Source organism: Saccostrea echinata, unplaced genomic scaffold, assembly GCF_033153115.1.
Source record: "Saccostrea echinata isolate AGI-Se365-2 ecotype Australia unplaced genomic scaffold, CSIRO_AGI_Sech_v1 ptg000033l, whole genome shotgun sequence".
Lineage (NCBI taxonomy): Eukaryota > Metazoa > Mollusca > Bivalvia > Ostreida > Ostreidae > Saccostrea > Saccostrea echinata.
The window spans coordinates 19733922-19753877 of record NW_026889782.1 but is presented as its reverse complement, the minus strand read 5'-3'; the positions used below and the strand labels follow the sequence as shown (position 1 = coordinate 19753877).

Below are 19956 nucleotides of genomic sequence, written 5' to 3'. Positions count from 1 at the left end.
TTTAAAGGATATGGGTGTAGAACAGCAAACAAATTATATAAATGGAGTTTAGAACGTTTATATTTTATGAAAGAGATATCGGTATTTCAATAATGATAGTATTTTGTTTCCTTTTTTCTGCAGAAAGTGATCTCAATGGCTCTTTTGCATTCCGTGCCAATGTTTTGACATTTGACGACAATGAAAGACTAATTTTTGATAATTGGACACCTGTGACGTATCAGAACTGGAATCCAAACGACGAGGTTGAGTCGGCAGTTAACCCTATCTTTGGCGTCCTTTTGACTTATCATAATGACGGTAGGTGGCGCTGGGCTACTGAGAGGAATTACACGTACTATACAGGAGAAGACGGACTAAAACTTCCCTTTATTTGTGAGGATTCTCCATTTTATTTGGAACCGGAAGGGTGTTCTTTTACGTAATGTTTCATTTTTTAAAATGAAAATAAAATTCTGCCACCATTATATTTTTATCATTGAAACAATGGCAGTGTTAGACTAGTCAGTAAAAAATGTAAATAATTGATAGAATCTTCTAAATATGATGTAGTATATTTTTCTGGGAGGAGATTTATCCTCAAGTTTTTAGATAAAATATGGATAGCATATAGACAAAATGTACAACGTGGCGTCTCGTTATCTTTGCACTTCTTCATGGAAACTTATATTCAGATCTCTTCTTTCCAAAGAAAAAAAAACTTAACACGAAGTGTTATTATCAATTTTATACAACCGTAATCGAAGACTCGGGGACATATATTTTTTGCTCTGACCGTCGGTCTGTCAGTCTGTCTGTCTGTTGGTCAGTTTATCTGTTTGTCTGTTAGTCCGTAAAAATTTTAACCTTACCCATAACTTTTGATTAGTTTGAGGTATGGCTTTTATTTCTTTCAGGTGAATTCCGTGTGAAAAGACCTTTCCTAGGGTAAATATATATATATATATATATATATATATATATATATATATATATATATATATATATATATATATATATATATATATATATATAGATAGATAGATAGATAGATAGATAGATAGATAGATAGATAGATAGATAGATAGATAGATAGATAGATAGATAGATAGATAGATATAGATATGTTTGACATTTTGACCTTGATCTTGGAGTTTGACTACTTAAAAAAATAACCTTGGACATATATATTGAACAGTTAAATCACGTAATTGTATGCTCAAAATGTTCATTTCTTTTGACAAGACATTCTCTTGGGTACCAACAATATGGAACCTTTCACCTTGACCTTATGAGTTTGACCTACTTTTGAAAATTTTTAACCTTGGCTATACCTTTTTGAATGGTTAGTGCTAGGGCTTTAACATTACTTAGTTTCATTCTTGTTGCAAAAGCTTTCCTCGGGAACCAACAATTTTGACCTTTTGATCTTGATCTCAGACTTTCACCTACGTTTAAAAAATCTTCATCTCGTCAATAAGTTTTGAATTGTTGATTGTATGACTTTCATATTTCACCAGTGTATTTTTTGTGCTTCTTTGGATTTTATTTATTTTGACCCTTTGATCCCTTGAGTTTGATTTTTTTTTACTTTATGCAATATAATTAAATAGTTGGTACTTTTATGGCTTTTGTATTTCACAGTTGTATTCATTGTGACGAGGCCTTTTGGGGGTTGGGGGTTCGGGGGTGGGGGTATCAACAATTATGATCTCTTTACCTCGGCCTTGGTGTTTGACTTGCAAATGACAACCTTCGCTATAAGCTGTTTCAGGTAACAGTGACGTTAAATATTAATCTTCATTTTTTCTGCAAAATTATAATTTAACAAGAGTTTGCATCAAAACAAATATTGCTAAGTGTATTAATGAATTATATTTGACCATCCTTTCAAAATACTGCACGGAAGGCACAACGCGGGTATGTTAAGGCTACACCCAGAGATATACTACTTGCCTCTACAATATGACGTCATAGTAAGCTGTATGACGTGAAGTTTAGAAATAATGACTTCTTAATATCTATATTTTAAGTTTAATTTCAGGTCCAAGAAATGAACGGAATCATTCAAAAGCATAATATAAACAAAATCATGTCGTTTTTGGGTGGTATAAACAGCTAAGTATTTATCACAGGGGTTAAATACCAAACCCATGACGTCATAACTATTAATCAAATTTTTGCCGAGTGAAAATTAAACGTGACGAGAAGTCATGTAAACAAATATGTAAAATGGGAGTTTTAAAGCATATACCGTGAATGTTATGTGTGATTCATGTCACAGGGTGAATAAATTATTATTATGATAAATATTATATGTATGATTGATTAATAAATGACCTTATCTACTAATCATCGTTTCATTATCTTCATCATTATTTTCATCTATAAAGCATAGTGAATTACAGTCCTCTGGAATTTTCTATGTGTTCATTCATAAAATATCTCATTCATATTCATGGGGTTGAATGCTCATTGGTGGATTTAGGAGTGTGAAAGGTCAAAGGTGTTTGTGTCAGAATGGGTGAGACTTGGAGTTGTATGATTGGTTGATATTTTAGAGTGAGAAGTGTGTGAGTGGTTTTACTAGTTTGGTATTAGGTGCGCATGCTTGGCGCCAAATACCCTAACTATTTCACTCCACCCTAGGACAGCCAGGAGTAAGGAAGAATTCCTCTCCTACTCCACAAAGTCTATCATTTTATAATGTGGACAATTTAACTGCCTATTCGGTAAGAACTTTTACCACCGTTGCTTTGAATAAATTAAATATCTTATCAAATAATTATCTACTTAAAGATAATTACATTGGAAAAGTTAAAATATATTAAAGTAATTTAATGTGTGAGTGTATAGGTATGAGAGTGTATTCATTTATTTTCATTACTGTTATTGTTACAGGTCACCTTTTTAGTCTTACCATGAAATTGAAAAATATATAAATCGAACCCAACAGCTGTTTTCATTGTTATTATTAAAAAGGAGTAACAAATAAGTTACGGCTGTGACATTCATAAGGAATTAAAGATTAAGAATCAGGTATGCTGATATATTCTAATCATGTTTTCCTATAATGAACACAGGCAGTGCTTTAAAATCCCGATCAGCCTTTCCTCTGTCGTTCTATAACAACAAAGTTGCAAAAGTTCAACACTACGCCGCATACTTTGAAACATAATTTTTGTTTGTATCGAAAGCTTGTATTCTATAGTACTTGGAAAATGCTGCTAGAATCGTGTGATTAACATGAATTGATGACAATTCCTTGATCGTTTGTACAAAATGTAATGATTTTGGTAAGGTTTCATGCGAAACTTTGGAATAATTTTTTCTGTGTCGGGAGAGTAGGATTCTAGCAGCACTTTTCATGATCCAGTGATGTTTTTACATAATTATTTTCACAAAAAGAATTGAATTATCCCCGGGGTAGTGTTGAACTTTTTACTTTTTCATTAAGACAATTTTTCTATTTATAGACGTCACGTGATGACGTCGTAGTGGAGTGCTACTCAATGACGTCTATACAATGGATAATTATAGTAAATGTTTTATCTATGGCTTTTCCGATTTATCAATGTTACATTTTACGAAAAAAGTCTAAATTCGCCGAAATATGATCTGGGTACTGCCTTAACATACCTGCGAAGATGGGGGATCTCTCTTTAGAGAAACTTAGTCTTGGATATATTGTACTACAAAATATGAACATCAAATGGACCTGATTGTGTTATAAAATATCTTTAATACAATGAAACCTGTTTTATCCGACATACACTGGGAGAAAAATAAACATTATGTAGGTTTTCACAGTGTAAAGATCATGGAAATTAGTAGAAATGAGAATGAAATTTAATGTCGGAATTCACAGATTGTACAGGTGTCGGAGAAAACAGTTTCCACTGTAAAACGTTTATTATAGACCAATCTTTCTCCTAATTATCCGTCCAGGCATCTTCATGTGGCAGTGGTCGTAAATAAGAACGAAATATTTCTAATTTCCAATTTATTACAACATATATTATGTACAGATTTAACTGGATACATTCAGTAAGGAAGATTAATAAAACTTTATTGCTTCAGCAAATAGTTCAACCACAAAACCCCCTCAAAATACAATCCATTACAAGTTTTCTCTCTTAATATATAACATTATTTAAAAAAAAAAAAAAAAAAAAGAATGAATAGAATCCCATGATAAATTTAATACTGTCTCTTTTATCAGAATTTTTTCATCTGATTAATTGGCGGTCCTCGTCAATTTGAGGCCTGGTCCCTCAATTTTGAATGTTCATCTGTTGAGAAAAAATTAAAAGTATTAAAATGTTTAAGAAAAATAAAAGGGTATGTTTTATAAAAAAAAAATAAAAGAATTAAATAATGTTTTATAAAAAAAATAATAATAATAATTAAATAATGTTTAAGACAAATAAAAGGGCATGTTTTATACCTCGTACAAATTTTCTAATAACCGTTTAAAATGTTCAAGGAAATACCAAAGAGTAAATACAGGATATTATTAAAATTTAGTGTTGTTTACCTAGTGACGTTTGATTAACATCATGGTCTGCATCACATTTGCTCCATTCTGTACTGTAGGATACCATGGTGCCCACCAGTCTGTCAGGGACCACTGACCGTTAAGGAAGGCGTTGTGACAGCGGTTAAACCACCTGCCTCCTCTTTTGTTACGGTGAGCAGCACAGTTACCACTACTATACCTGTCGTTATCTCTGTCTGGTGTAGTAAATGACATCCCAGACAGATCGTAGCGAGAATCCCCCGTGTTTAACATAATGTCACCTGTAAAGAAAATACAACACAGAGAAAATAGATAGATTGATTTAAGCATTGAATCGTTATTTTATGTAAGATTTAGTCTCATAACTGCAACGGTGTGTGCAAACAAGTTGTGTATCGGGCGTTAGCGCTTATATTTACATTTTAACTCATGGCCTTGACTGCAAATTTGATTTAGATTTCAAAATCCCTGTATTATCCTTAGGGTAAGTTACAATTAATGGAAGAAACATTGCAGCAGATTCTGTTCAATGTTAGCCAGAATTTTGATTTTGATTTTCATTTATGACGTAGCATTTCCACGGCGTTCAACGTTTGTGACGTCAAAATAAAACGCATACTTTAACCTTTTGACCCCCTGTCCATGTTATGGTGTTTTGAATGCCGTATATTTTCTCACACTTTATAAGCAAAATACATGTCGAATATCAATATATTACATTAATTTTTTTGTCAATAATACTGACGTACATCTAAGATAGACGGCTTCTCGTGCTGTCTTCTTTAAATAGCGATAATATTTGTTTAAAAAAAACAATAAAAACGCTGTGCAATTTATAAGGCATCCTTTCTAATGGAACAATAAACTCCAGGCGTGATATACTTTTAACGTATGATTAAAAAAAAATAAAACAAAATAATTGTACTAATAGAGACCTTGCCTTTAAAATGTTAAAATGCAATACGAAGCAAATCATTCAAAATAATAACAAGGTAAGAAATGATGTACCTGTAAATATTTTAAAATATTAGATTTTCATTTTATATAGAATAGGTATCGTAAAGGTGTAATGCGTTGCGATTTTTTGGAATTTTAATGTTTATTTATTTGACTATGTTACGGCTCAAATCATATTCTTTCAACATCGAGCTTTCGGGAACATGTCATATTATATATCAATTACGCGCCGTAAACTTCCTATTCCGTAGTAGTTCAAAATATAGATTATTCAAAAAAGAAACAAAAAACACACACACAAAGATTAATAACAATGGCGGATCAAAGGTTGCAACTGAATATGCTAATCAAAAAAGATTAATATAATTTTCTTGTGTTTTAAATTTCCAACTACTAAGCAGTGAGAAATTCAATTTCCGCGGAATTCGTAAATTATATCTACGAATGATATCGTGAAATATTAAAATCTTGGAACTAGAGACGTTTACGGAATATTAGAAAAAAATATATCTGTATATTTTTTCAACAACTTAATAATTTTTCTATGCATAGAAGTATATAATTCTATACTTGATTCGTAATTAATTTTAAGAACTTAACTTAATTACACGTACCTAAGGTTCCCGTGGCAGGTCCTGCTAGAAAGAGTTGATATTTCTCTGTTTCACTGGAAACAGAGAATCGATCGTACATTTCATACAGCGTTGTACCATTTTGGAGAGTGATGGACACATAAAGGAATGTGTTCTTTTCTTTTGTTAACTGATGTATTACGTCATTTCCTGCATTAAGATATATTTGAAATCCACTGTAAAGTCTATTGCAATACAATAATTCTATTTTAGATATGAATATACATTAATGAAAAATCAAATTATTTTCCTAAGTTTTAGACATTGATGCTAAATTTGGTATCTTTCAAAGACCATACCGCTTACTGATGTAATCCTCTCGCTCTCATTTGTTTTCCTTTTTATATCAGATTGCAAATAAACCTGATGAGTGAGTATTGTCATGAACATATAATCCAGACTTACAATCAGATGTTTGATGTGATTCCATTTTTTATTTGTCACAGTAAAGCAATTTTGGAAAATTTGGAAGCAGATGAAAGTCCTTATTTGATAGTGATTTACACTTACTAACCCAGACATTCTGTTCAGGTGAACCGAAACCATTTTTATAATTTGTCCAACTCCTGTCAAAACTCAGAGATCCGTTTAGGCGTTTTTGGACTGCCTTTCAAAGTGAAGAACATATATAGCAATACAATTCATTGTTTCAAACAATTGTATGATCAATATGTTATGATATAAACTAAAAATATTCATATCTTATTATTCTTTATTCTTTTTAACAACGGAATCACTAAATATGAATTACATAATGCACCCTAATTTTGAAATGTATAAATACGGTCCATCTTCCGTCCTTTATGTCCATATCACAGTACACTCTGACAGGACTGGTATTGTAATATAGTAATAATCTACACACCGTCCATCCTCCGTCCATTGTCTCCACATCACAGTAAACTCTGACAGGAGTGGTAATGTAATATAGTAATAATCTACATACGTCCATCCTCCGTCCATTGTCTTCATATCACAGTAAACTCTGACAGGACTGGTAATGTAATATAGTAATAATCTACATACCGTCCATCCTCCGTCCATTGTCTCCATATCACAGTAAACTCTGACAGGACTGGTAATGTAATATAGTAATAATCTACATACGTCCATCCTCCGTCCATTGTCTTCATATCACAGTAAACTCTGACAGGACTGGTAATGTAATATAGTAATAATCTACATACGTCCATCCTCCGTCCATTGTCTCCATATCACAGTAAACTCTGACAGGACGGGTAATGTAATATAGTAATAATCTACATACCGTTCATCCTCCGTCCATTGTCTCCTTGTCACAGTAAACTCTGACAGGACTGGTAATGTAATATAGTAATAATCTACATACGTCCATCCTCCGTCCATTGTCTCCATATCATAGTAAACTCTGACAGGACTGGTATTGTAGTATAGTAATGATATACATACCGTCCATCCTCCGTCATTGTTACCATATCACAGTAAACTCTGACAGGACTGGTAATGGTTCCATAGGGATAAATTTGATACACTCCTGAATTAGTGTGACCATCTTTATGTAGATCCTTACAATCTATGGGAATAACTAAAGCAGAAAAATAAACTGACAATCTACAATAATAGAATTATTTGTTGCCGTCTCACCAGTATACTAATATGCTTTTATAAAATCTACATAAAAATTGATTGCTTCAGTCTCCTCAGCTGGGTGACTTGGTGGTGTGTTTATTTATATATGATTTATTTATTTTTTTAAAAAAAAATAAATAAATATATTAAATATATTTATACGGTCATGCAGAGGCCTGTCCATTTCTACTTCACTAGGGAAGTGTTGAGGAGATGGAACAGTGATGGAGGCACAAGGTGAACAAATAAGAAAAATAAAAATTCTTATCACCAATGAACGATTTATCCTAATAAGATTTATCAAATATATACACAGGTTAGTAAGAGGATACATAATACCTTTAATAATGATTAAGGTTAATTGCTAAAGTTAAGTTGTAAACTACAATGTAGATTATGTTAAACTGCTCCTCATTACTAAACATTATTTTCATTATTGTCAAGTCTTTAATCTAAAATTTCTTTTAAAAAATATCGGATGACAGAGAATGCTTAGTATTCGATGGCGCAGGGTTCCCATCTCAGCTTTCAGAATAGTTTCCGCGGGATAATAATTTAGAGTTACTAAAGCTTGAAGAGCATCTTTTTTTATTATTTTTTTAGTAAATTATAAAAAAAAAAACAAGCTTTCTTATGGTTAAGAGTGGTATAATGTTATGATGCTTAAAATGAAGTTCATTTTGTATTGTCACAGTGTAAGCTCTGATTTTTTTTTTTCATTAGTATTTCCTTCACGGTAGAAGTTCAAAAATTTTGTCAAAGATAATACAAACAAAAAGTAAAAATACATAAAAAAATAATTTCTTCAATAAAAATTCAGTTTTCATTCAAAATAAAATTAGTTAGACTAAATAAGTAAACAGACAGGACTATTATTTAGATTAAATAATTTTGAGCGATAAAAACGAATGATGTTTATGTGAATTGTGGCCAAAAAAAAACAATTATGCACACAGTCATGTGAATAATATCTCCAGCATCCCTCATTAGAAATCCCCGACGTGAAAATCTTCTTGTGGGTACGGCAATTCTTCATTTGAGGATTAAATCCATAGAAACTACAGGCCATTTGACAGCTCGCTCCACACTCTATAACCGATGTAGAATTGTATTCTCCTAAAAGTTCGTCATTTGATTTCTTATCATCCATTTCCAGTTTTGCAGTATATTTCCGCGAAATAATGGTAGACTGAGACACAGCAAAGAAGACAAAAATTAAATAGATAGCCCAAAGAGCGCCCATATCGTAATTTGTATTTTCGCTGCGTTGCTGCGTTTCTGTAAGAATTTGCAGTATGGTATACCAAACGCCAAATATAAATATCAAAACATATATCAGTTACTTAAAAGTGATTGGCTAACTGTTACGTACTCCGTGTGTTTCATTCATTAAAATATTGATTTGTTGAATCTGATAAAGATTACCATACATGTTTACTTTGCAAATCCATATATTAAAATGAAAGTTTTCTTCTAATTAATGCAAAGTTCATGTCTAAAGCATGTCTAATATTAATTCAGTGTTATGTGTTTCTGAATTAGCTATCCTTAAATTATCAAACTTTAAAAATTATTTTCTTCATTAGATGAAGATTTCCATCTCGTAATAATATTAAAATTTAAATATTTAAAGATCATAGGGACAAATATATCATTTAACAATAATATATCGATTTTTTCTTCAAGTGCTTCGACTTTTGTTTATGCTTTTAAGCCTTAAAAATTCTTCAGAAACACTTATTATTTGACTTATTTAAAATCTGAAAACATTGTCAAATAAAAAAAAAATGGAGAAGATGACAAGGAGTGGTCGATCTAAAATGAATACTCAACAATACAGATCTGTAAACAGGGCATAAAACTCCTGGAAATTTCAGAGGTGGGATCAGGTGCCTAGCAGGAGTAAGCATGCCCCGTTGTCCAGTCAAAGCCTCCTTTATTGATAAGTTGGACCGGTGGAGAATCAGTTGTCAAATTCTGTGTAAAAACAAAGTGTATAATTGATATTGAAGACGATCAAATGATAAATTGTATTTTCTAACAAGGCCCTTATAATGACAAATGATTTAATTAAATGTAATTTTTTTCGGCCAGCCTTTTTTGTGATAACGATTTCTTGTTTCTTTTCTTTTTTTTTTAAATATTCATTCTCGTTGATTTGTATCATTTGAAGCTTTCAAAATTATTTAAAATTTAGATTTTCGGCAGAATCGATCAAGCTCTTTTCATAAAAATAATATTATAGTAATTTCTTGGTGCTGTTATGGATTGAAATAAAATCAGGTATATTTTGATTATTCTGTAACTCAGTTGATGTGGATTTCAAGTTTTTGTTACAATATTGAACTTTCATCAGAACTTTAAAGCATTTGGCTTTTAGAAATATTAAAATAAGAGGTTTCCACAAATTGTACTGGATATATTAAAAAGTGAATTCTACGGAGCTTAATTTTATTGGATATTTATTCTATTATAAGAAAGACATGGTCGCAAAAATATCATTAAAACATTTTATATGAAGAGATCTTCCTTAAAAATGGTAAGTGTACGCATCATTTGTTTTAAAGGTATTTAGAGGGGATAACCTGAAATTTATATGCAATCAAACTTCTTAATTTCGATGGGACTCGTTCCTATCCTTTAGATATATTAATACACAATAGACAAATATATTTAAATCATCAGTTGACACTAATTCCGAGAAATTGCATTTAAATTTCATTTATTTCAATATGTTTTAATTCGATACTTTTTCCGGCATTCTGAATGATTGACGTTCTAGAGTGATACTCATCTGCTTTTTTTCCTTAAAACAGATACAAGGTCCATGATTTTGGGTACTCGATACAATCTTCCAGTCTCAACTGGAACAATTAATTGTTGTTCTCTATGGAATTCGTATAGGGCCAAATAGTTCACTACTGCATCATCATTCTAAATAAGAAATACTCTAGGGTTCGAAATGTTTAGAAAATATGTGCTTGGGACTTCTTATCACTTCAACATATCCATGGTATTCGAGATATCCGTGTTCCGGATACTAAAGTTTAAGTGTGTTTTTCTTAAAAAGTCCATTTTTAGTGAGGCAAAATACTTCCATGTTTTCTTCTCTGTCTAAATAATGGATTAATCCTGCCAAAGATTTTACATTTATTTAAATTTTCGATAATCGACGCAAACGTTAGTATCCTTCACTATTGCTTGAATCTAATATGATAACATTTATGAAGATCCTCTTTAGAGAAAACAGAAAAATGCTAAACAGTATATATGATATGTTGATTTCAGGGGTTTTTTACCAATTACCTTTAAGGTTTTTTTTTCAGTGGCAGGATAAATTATGAGGTTTCACTAGGAAAAACTTTGTTACATAATGATAATAATTCTTGTTTGGAACACATACACATAGTCATAGTAAAATCTTTTATTAATGACTTAATGCAGTTTATATGAATTTCATTTGGACCCCCAGTTCACGAAGTTAGGTGCCTTTTATCCCCTAATCCTAATAACATGCCTATTTTGCATTTTTTGACTTGTCAGTCGCTCTAGAATGACGTCACAAAACTTCTTGAAGGGTGTTAGGATTTGAGTTATACACATTTTAGAACCGAATAAATCAAGGAAACAATGAAAACTTAATTAAAACAAAATTTAATAAAAATAAACTTATACAAAAAAAATATAATAATAAAAAAAAATAAATAAATAAATGAAATGAAATGTTGAACTGTTTATAAAATTCAGAATCTTGTTCAGAATTTCATTTTTCCCTTTGGTGTATTTTCCACATATAACATTAAATTTTCAAACAAATCACTTTTTCAAACTTTCACAGACTTTATGGTAGTTTTTATGTCTTGAATTGAAACAATGAATTCTTAATGATAAATGTTCAATTCTTTCTCCAAAGTTAATTCAAACATTTAACTTTTAACTGAGGTGTCCATCAGTGCTGCCATTTTTAACTCTCTCTACCATATGCTGTTATTTCTGCATCAAACCGACGCTCTCACTCTGGAATGGCTATTGTAGCAGCAATAGAAAATCCAGCACCCTTAAAAGAGAGCCGTGGTAGTCATGTATCGATAAACATTCACCCGTTTTGGAGATATTTTGGGTTGCAAAGAGCATAATGATTTCCGATTTGTATTTCAAAGCTTATTTATTAGATAAAGCCTTTACATTGGAAGCTTCTCTAGCCCTCATTTACTCTAATTATTAGATAAAGTCTTTACATTGGAAGCTTCTCTAGCCCTCATTTACTCCTAAAGTAATCTTGTCTGGACACGATCTTTTTTTACAAAAATGATCATGATTCTTTGGGACATTGATCAGGAAATGTACATGTGTTTGGCTGCATCCTGAAGAAAAGCTTTATATTATTTTTAAAATAATGAATAGATCACAAATAAGTACAGCAAAATACACACACACAGAGAAAGAGAGGGAGGAGGAAGGGGTAATGTGTGTTTAATGTATGCAACATTATATTTCCATTGTGTACGTAGTACATACAACAATTTTTTTTATTTTTTTTTTTAATCTTTAAATCACTTTAATTCACCTTACACCTTTGATAAGGTGTTTTTATTGGTAAAATATTATTTAAATAATAATTTCGTCTCACAAATTAAAAAGTTAATTAACGTATTTGTTAACTCGTCACATAAAGATTAAAAAAAACGATTCTGCAAGATGGCCATGGACTAGATCTCACGACCTGCTTCTCCATTATGAACATTCTAACATTTACACAACACCCGCTCTTTTTTCAGCTGCTTATTATACAATCTATATCATTGCGTAATCTGTATTTGACTTAAATTTGTTTTATAAGGGATATTTTCTGACTGTAGACTGTTTGTTAATTATATCAAAAAAATGCACTTCAGTATTTGCTATATATTATAACTGAAAAATCCGATGTCATAAAATGACCATATTATAAATCATGAATTTACACTAATCAACTCGCTTTTATTTTCAAAGTTAAAGGATTGGAATGCAATAAAAATAACAAATTTTTAATCAAAACAAAGATATCTACTGAAAAGAAAGGGGGGGGGGGGTATTATAAATATAGTGTGGATATTACAGTTTTCTATGTGCTAAATTATTTTACAGTCTTTACGAAGCATTGATTTAAAAAATTGTTTTATGATGGTATTCATTCATTCAATCTTTATTTCCCCCTTTCGGAGATTTCATGATACATACAAATTAAATATTATAATGCATAAAGAACATCGTAGAAAATGTACACGACATGTAAAAATAACATATATACATGTCAAAAAGAAACGAAAAGAAAAAAGAGAGAGAAAAAAGGAAAAATAATCATACTTTTAGTGGACATTTTCAACATTTTTCTATCTTTTAGATAGCAAGACTTTACGGGGTAAATTTCCCCCAAAGAATATCATTGATACAGTATTCCCTACTCTTATAAAAAGCGAACATTACACTTTGAAAATCGCAAAACTCTACAGGTAAATTTCCTCTCAAAAATATGACATTGATTCAGTTTGTGTACAGTGTTTGAAAGCAAAAGCAACCATCTTGATGATAGCAAGATTAACGGGGTAAATTTCCCCCCAAAGAAAATCACTAATACAGTATTTATGATTCGCAAACATCGTGAAAATGGCAACAATCTACATTGTAATTTTTCTCTCAAAAATGATATTGATACATTTTATACACTAGTGCAGTATTTCTAAGCAAACACCAATCTTGTAGAAAGCAAGATTTTACGGGGTAAATTTCCCCCCAAAGAATATCTCTAGCTGATACAGTATTCAATACTCTTATAAAAGCGAACATTACACTTTGAAAATTGCAGAACTCTACAGGGTAAATTTCCTCTCAAAAATGACATTGATTTAGTTTATATACAGTGTTTGAAAGCAAAAGCAACCATCTTGATGATAACAAGACTTTACGGGGTAAATTTCCCCCCAAATAAAGTCACTAATACAGTATTTATGATCCGCAAACATCGTGAAAATGGCAACAATCTACGGGGTAATTTTTCTCTCAAAAATGACATTGATGCAGTTTATACACGGTATTTCAAAGCAAAAACAACCATATTTTAGATAGCAAAACTTTACGGGGTAAATTTCTCCCCAAAGAATATCACTCATACAGAATTTATGCTTCACAATATCTTGGTGGTAACAAAAATCTACAGGGTAAATTTCCTCTTAAAATAATTATTGATACAATTTATCTTATACGTAGAAAAAGCGAACATTACACTTTGAAAAATCGTTGAACTCTACAGGGTAAATTTCCTCTCAGAGATGATATTGATACAGTTTATATAAAGGTATTAAAAGCAAAAACACCCATCGTTTAGATAGCAAGACCTTACGGGGTAAATTTCCCCCCAAAGAAAATAACTGATATAGTTTTTATGATTCACAACATCTTAAAGATAGCAAAAATCTTCGGGGTAAACTGACTCTCAAAAATAACATTGATACAGTTTCCATATATTAATTCAAAGCAAAAGCACCAATCTTTTAGAAAGTAAGACTTTACGGGGTAAATTTCCCCCCAAAAGACGGTATCACTGATACAGTATTCATTACTCTTATAAAAAGCGAACAGTACACTTCGAAAATCGCAGAACTCTACAGGGTAAATTTCCTCTCAAAAATGACATTGATTCAGTTTATATACAGTGTTGAAAGCAAAGGCAACCATCTTAATGATAGCAAGACTTTACGGGGTAAATTTTCCCCCAAAGAAAATCACTGAAACAGTATCTTTGATTCGCAAACATCTATAAGATGGTTACAATCTATAAGGTAATTTTCCTATTAAAAATGACATTGATACAATTTATATACAGTATTTCAAAGCAAAAACACCCATCTTTAAGATAGCAAGACTTTACGGGGTAAATCCCCCCTCCCAGCAAGAATATCACTGATACAGAATTTATGCTTTGCAAATTTACGGGGTAAATTTCCTCTGAAAAATATATTCCTGATACACTTTACATCATACTTTAAAAAAAAAACAAACATTAAACTTTGAAAATAGCAAGTATGTAATTCCCTCCCTCCCAAAGAGTATCAATAGTACAGTTTATATTATTCAAAGCATGAGCAAACACTGCAACTCGATGATAGCAAGACTTTACGGGATAACCCCCCCCCCCCCCACACACACACACACACACACACAAAGAATATCACTGCTGCAGTTTATATGATTCACAGAATAAAACAAATATTACTTTTTGAAAAAAGCAGAACTTTTCAAGGTAAATTTCCTCTCATAAAATAAACTAATTCTGTATATATTGTTTACAGAAAAAGCATACATTACATCTTGATGACAAAAAGACTCGGGGTAAATTTCATATCAAAGAATATCAATAATATATTATTCTTATATTACAAACGATACCTTTATCTTAATATCATGCAAGCTGGAAAAGCTAAATATTAAAGTTAACATAATATTAAACCTTCTGAACATAGAAAAACATACAAAAACATTAAAAAAAACCTCTGAAATTTCTTTCTCTGTTAAAGGTATAAGATTTCTTTGTGTCCCGTTACACTTTCTTTATTTAAACAGCGTCCTCCTTTAATATCTTTGACCGAAGTTCCAATACTATGCTTTTCTCTTGGCTGATACAATAGACAGATTGTAGAGTGCATTTTCCAAAGGAAATCTGGCAACCATATTCTGAACCAATCCATAGTCGACCTATGGATGAAAATTTTAAGTCTCATAAACTTCAATTTTCCAAAGCCTTAGGCATTTATATATGATTTCATGACAGATATGACTGGTTTAATATTGCGCACTAGAGTAGATCAGAAGGTGCCTGCTCCCGAATTTTTATAAAAAAGTCTTTCTGTTTATATTGCATGGAAATTGCATTCTTCTAAAGACCCCCCCCCCAACACACACTCATATACATACAACCATTTATACATGTTTCTGAGAATAATGCTCATTCGTGATATGGGTCTACATAAGATTATCAAAAAAAGTTAAATGCACTTACTATAGTATTGTATTTATTTACTATAGTATTGTATTTGTATTGTACATGTATTTACGGATGCCCTCTAGGTCCATCATGGACGTTTTTTAAGGGGAAGTGAGAGAGGTAACTGATAGCAGATGCAGATAGTTTTACTGCAACCTAAATGTTGGTTAAAGTTTAACATTTCAGCTTCAATTATTTCACGTAATAAAGAAAGCAACCAATTTCCGAAATCCTTATGCTGCGCAATGGAATTGTAGATCAGGAACGAATTCAAATGCAGATACTGCCTAAAAAATACATATATCGTGACATATATAAAATTGTATATTTACCTTGTTTGTTCAAGATTTGGACTTGAATCTGTAGTTCAGTTTCAGTACAAAGCAGTCTCTTTTGTATCGAATCGTCCATAAAAGTACACTTTGGAAACATTCTTAAAGTACTTGCATCCACAAAACTAAGAGGTCATCTAGCTTGGTTTCCTTTCCCTAATTTGCTTAGTGTTCTTTGTGACCGCCATATCAATACGGCCAATAATATTTAAATTCCCAACTCACTATTCATCATGTAGTGTATATTACAGGGAAACGGACACATTGCTTTCAAGGAAAATGAGTGAAATTATCAATGGGTGGTTGCGAGAAAAAAAATTTAGGTGATCAGTTTCTCATCACTTTACTGTTTACTTTTCCGCTGCGTGAATTCCAGATGTTAATCAACCCTTTTATTGGATAGCATTGCGGTCATGTCATAAATCTGACCTAAGCTAAAATAATTTCTACATTTTCTCAGCATCCATGTCTTGATCTATAAAAAGCACAGGTTGCCCTTCTTAAAACTTGGTGACATTTTACATATACTCTACTGCAGTTGCATATGCATCATCTATTCATGTGGCAGTTATTATTACTTTACTAATTATGTAAGATGTGAAAAAATTATAAACAGTTATTCTTTTTCAGTTGATCTTTCTACTCTGACACAACTATAGGTTGAAAAAGAGAGAAAAAAATATATAGTAATGAAAAGCAATATTGATAGAACGTATTAGTGGCTTTAAAACGCAAATATATTGTACATCAATTTAAAAATTAAAGAAAAAATACCCACCTTCGAATTGCTTTCTATATACTGGTGTCTACCTTTCCTAGCTGTATTCTTTGCGGAGTATCGGATGTCAAGTGCAAAAATTAATGAAAGAATGATAGACAAAAATTTAAACATAAGATTTTTCATGTACCATAATTACAGTCATGGCCGTAGGAACCGGGGGGCACGGGGGGCCGTGCCCCCCCCCCCAATAATTTTGCCGATATATAGAATACTATAGAAAACATAGCTGCTACATGCTTGTGCCCCCTCAATAATAACGTCTAATGACTTTTTTTTTCTTTTTTTTCTTTTTTTTTTTTTTTTTTGGTTGTCAGGGAATTTTGGTAGTTGATAGTGCCCCCTCAACTGAAAATGTATGGTTGTGCCCCCCTCAAAGTGAAATTGCTTCCTACGGGCCTGACAGTGACGAAATCTATTTCTGTTGTTTATATTTTTCTCTTTACATGTCTTTTTTCCCGAAATTATAACACGTTATATTTTGCATACATATACATGTGTATATGTACAGATTAAGAGAAATGTACATGTATAAGAAAATAAAACTACAGGTATACATGGTAGAGGCCGTGTACCATTATTTTAAGCAGGCTCATATCGGCAATCGTGTATTTGATAAGTAGAAAGAAGAAAAACGGTTTTCCCCGAGTGTTCTTCGAGTATTAATCTCATCTAACTTCTTATGATACCATTTTTTGTGATTAGTTTTAATAATTGAATATTTAAACACTGCACATATTTATGAAAATTTTCAAAGAACAGAATTGTTAGTTAGCAGACGTTTTCGCCATTTGATTATGCCGAGATGATTGCGATTGTCATAGTCAAGGTCATTGTATTTTAGTTCAAAAACGTATCCTTTACAATGACTTTCTCTATTCCACGTTACACAAAACAACCCCGCGCAGCCAAGTATAGATGGCTATCAGAATTTCAACCCATTAGTTCACGATTAAGAGCAATGTGTGCTCAGCATGTATGCAATCCCTGTACACAGAAACATTGTAGAATAAATTCAATACATTCTTTCGATAGATTTTAAATAATGGCACTAAACAAAGGTTTCAGATTTGTATTAATAGTCTACCTAAGATTTGTAAAATAAATTCTATTTAATAATAAAATGCATTTTTCCCTCTTAAAAATTATTACTTGATCCACCTCTCACTGCACATAAAATGCGTCAAATTTTACCATGATGACTTCATGTCGACAAGTGCATTGCGATCATTCGTACTGTGTGGGATTTAACTAGCGACAAAACTGAATGCAGTGGTTAGTGTTGATGCTGATTATTATTCTTATATTTTAAAATAGCAAATTATTTCATTTTCTGCTATTGTCAGGAATTGTTATTTTTGTATGATTTCACAGAAAACCGTATAAATTAGGCTTATTTAGCCTTAACAGTGATACGTACTATTCGTTACTATGCACGTAGTTTTTTTACATAATACTTAGGAGCAGAGAAGAAAAAATTGAAAGATATAATGCATTTTTACTATATATGACACAGAGCCCCATCCTTGCACCAAAACCTATGATCCAAGTGGAACTCTTTCGTAGCATAAACATTCAATCATTTATACCTAGAAGCAAAGAAAACATATTTAAAGAATACAAGCATGTTAACCATCTGATCTGTGGACTCCTGCCCTAACACCAGATCTCTTGATCCAGGGGCCATGAAATTCACAATTTGGCAGAGGACCCTTAAGCAGTACAATTAAGGTGTGCAGTGGAAATATCGGCGATTTTTCATGTTACAAAATATATTCTTTTTCAGGATGGCGATTCTTTTTTGTACTTTAATAATACCGAACAAATGTAATTATGGTTATTAACTACATATTGAGGACGATTAGATTTTCTATTAAGACTTGTCACGTGATGTGGCAGTCACGTGATTTTTGCACATATACATGCAGTATTGAGGTCTGTGACGGTACATATTGTCGTTTTGTACATATTGTCGTCGGCAACAATATGTACCTACCCTCACTGCACATATTGTCGTCCATCGGTACATATTGTCGCCGGCCGAAAAGTTACACATGTACATATTGTCGCTGGCGACATTATGTGCCTCACCCTCACGGTACATATTGTCGCCCCGCAGATATTGTTGCTTAAAGATTTCTTTCGCTGTGTTTGGTACTTTTGTGAATGTAATTGGTGTGTGAATCACACTGACGTGTCTCATGTGCTATTTTATGCAGCGTGATTATGATGGTACATTTTGTCGTCCTGTTCGTATTGTCGCCGGCGACAATGTGTACATACCCTGACTGCGTATATTGTCGTCCATCAGAACATGTCGTATGGTAATGCACGGCAATGCTCCATATAAATATGACTAATCATTGCTTTGCTATTTTTGAGAAGATAATTTTTAAAGAATTTTCCGGCATATTTCTATGTAAAACTTTGATCGCCCATTGTGGCTCCATTCTAGGTCCGGTTTGATTAAAAAAAAAAACAACACTTTCTTGAATCTGCGCTACCTGAGGATGCTTCCATATAAACATCATTATTGACGGGCCTACAGCTCTGCTCTTCCTCACTGGTGGATCTAGAAATTTTAGAACGGAGGAGGGGAGGGATGCGGTTCAGAATTTTTTTTTGACAAACAAAAAAAGTTATTTGTATGTAAAGGTGTATTTTAAGTAAATTATTTTATTATGAAATTTTATCTGTGGAATAAATTGTGAGTATATACAAGTTAAACAAACAGAATTTACCGAAAAATAATAATAATAAAAACCACCCGGGGGGAGGGTTCAGCCGATGCTACATCTATCTGGTTTTTGAGATTTTTAAAGATTTTCTGTATATATTCCTATGTAAAACTTTGATTACCCATCATGGCCCGACTCTACCCCTGGGGTCATGATTTGAACAAAATTGATTTCGTTTTTGTTTGTTTGTTTGTTGTTATAATGTTCTTCTCGAGAATTTTTCAATCGTATGTAGATGTCACAAGTTCCCGACGGAGGGCTACACATTTAGACTCAAGGCCATTGAGCAGTGAGGGATCTTTTTTTTGTCACCACCTCAAAATTAAACGCTGCTATGTAATGAAGCTTTTGTATAAGTATCATCTCTTCTGACCCAGTAGTTCTTGAAAAAAA

The 19956-nt window shown here is 32.0% G+C and overlaps 1 long non-coding RNA gene across 1 annotated transcript in view; it reads right to left on the bottom strand.

Moving 5' to 3' along the window:
• Positions 1-4089: 4089 nt before the first annotated feature.
• The window catches only part of LOC133199037 (uncharacterized), a 196270-nt gene continuing 180403 nt past the window's right edge, over positions 4090-19956 (bottom strand). The window contains exons 2-3 of the long non-coding RNA XR_009722726.1: positions 4517-4779; positions 4090-4271 (exon numbers count right to left, since the gene is read on the bottom strand). This is a non-coding gene — a long non-coding RNA (uncharacterized LOC133199037). The remainder of the gene's footprint in view (positions 4272-4516; positions 4780-19956) is intronic.